We start from the raw sequence: 2,074 nt of genomic DNA on the forward strand, positions 1-2,074 counted from the left end.
TCTCTGCATGATGGAGTCCTTCCTATTCCACCTGTCTGTGTCTCACTGGCACAGTTATCAGTGCATGTGACTACGTTTCCCATAATGCATTTCTGTGTGTGCTGTGTGACATTTACTGGAGTTGCAGTCAGGTTGCCTTTTGGGGGATGTGGGTGGTTTGGGGATGTAGCAGGGGGTTTTGCCATGCACCTTACCTTGTCTGGTGTCTGTGTGTTCTGAGCTGTCCAGGTCAGCCACTCCACTCACGCTCTCAGGCTGCAGAGTGCCCTCCACCAGCTCCTCCAGGGGCGTCGGTTCGGTTGCAGTGGAAGGGCCCCCACCGTTTTTTTTTGCCTCTGCCAGTCTTGTTGCCACCCTCTCCTTTGACCTCTGCCGCATGTCATACCATCTTTTACGTAGGTCCTCCACATTGCGGTGTGTGACACCAATGGCATTGACTTTCTCTTGGATGTCACTCCAAATCTTGCGCTTTCTGGCCTCAGGTACTCTCAGAGAACTTTTCCAAAAAAGGAGATCATGGTTGCTGACCACCTCCTGTGTGAGGACCTCCAGCTCCCTCTCACTGAATTTCTGTTTCCTCTTCCTTGCTGGTTCCTCATGCTGCTTTTCAGTCCCCTGGGAATCCATTTGGCTGGTTTTCAAATGCAGAGCTGCACTGTTCTCCTCTCCACACAGGCTCTCAAACAGCTACTGGCTCACACACAGCTGCTGGCAATCAGGTGCAGCATGGGCAGTCACACTTCCTGGTTGTGATGTCATCATTCTGCACCTGAATTGCAGATTCCCAGATTTGCGATTCCTTAATAGCGTTTTCGCAATTAAGGAATCGCTATTAGGGTAATCGCAAAATAATTCTGCGAATTTTTGCTAATCGCTAATTATTCGCTAAAATCTACCTACATAGCTATTTGCGATTCGGAAAATGCGATTCGCGAAAAATCGCAATTTCCGATTCGCAAATTCCATTCTACCTACATATGGCCCCTAGACATTCGTAGACCCTTATTTGCTTTCCATAAAGGAAAGAATCTCCGACAACATTGGGTTAAATCTACACGACCACCACCAACCAAAAAGGATCTAAGAGGCATGATGGGATTAACACCATTGGTTGTTCATTTTAAGTGTAATAACTGTATAACTTGCCCTATGACCAAGGACTCCAAATTTGTGATGATGAATGACAAAAAACATGTCCAATACTGTTTTTTCAACTGCAATAATAAAAATGTTAATTATTGCTTAACATACCCATGTGAAAAAAATCTACATAGGGCAGACAACCCAACCTGTGAAAATGCGCATTCTGCAGCACAAATCTAGAATACGGTGTAAGACACAGGGTGCCCCGTTAGTTCAACACTATGAACAATGTAATCATGATGAAAATGACATTCAATGGTCACTGCTAATGGTGGTGAAGTATAGCAATAAGGCTACCCTACAAGCAGCACTTAATAAACAGGAGGCATGCATGATAGAAAAGTACAGAACGGCGGTGCATGGTCTCAATGACAATGAAGAAATCTGGGCTTTAATTTAAATTAGTATGACACACGAAGGTAGATTGATAGAAGGTACCACCCCTTCCTGGGAACTCAAAATCTGTAGAAGTACACGTGGGGACTAGATGCACTACACAACATACTTGAGGGATTGACTTTGTGAATGATGTTAATAATGTTAATAATGCTATAACTCAAGGAATATCTGAGATATGTGTTACTGTCTAGAAGGTGGTCTCTGTATAAAGATAACAGTATAAAGTGATAAAATTGTTGTTCTAGTTGTTACTTGTAGAATACTTGGTCTTATCAATCTGTGGCACACTATTTGTTATCCTGCCATAGATTGTACTCATTTGCTCGGGATGTGCTGATACAATTGGTGATGGTGTCACTGGTGTGTTGTTAGTTTGTTTGTATTTTATTTTCAAATAGTGATGCAGTATAGAATTATTAATTTTCAAGTACTAAATTGCCTTGAATACTTTTTCGATACTTGCATTTGCAATTCCTTAGCCAGAATGCAATCCGAATGCTATAGTATTTTTTCTATTTCTATGAGGCTTGGG

Source organism: Triturus cristatus, chromosome 7 (genome assembly GCF_964204655.1).
Source record: "Triturus cristatus chromosome 7, aTriCri1.1, whole genome shotgun sequence".
NCBI classification, from domain to species: domain Eukaryota; kingdom Metazoa; phylum Chordata; class Amphibia; order Caudata; family Salamandridae; genus Triturus; species Triturus cristatus.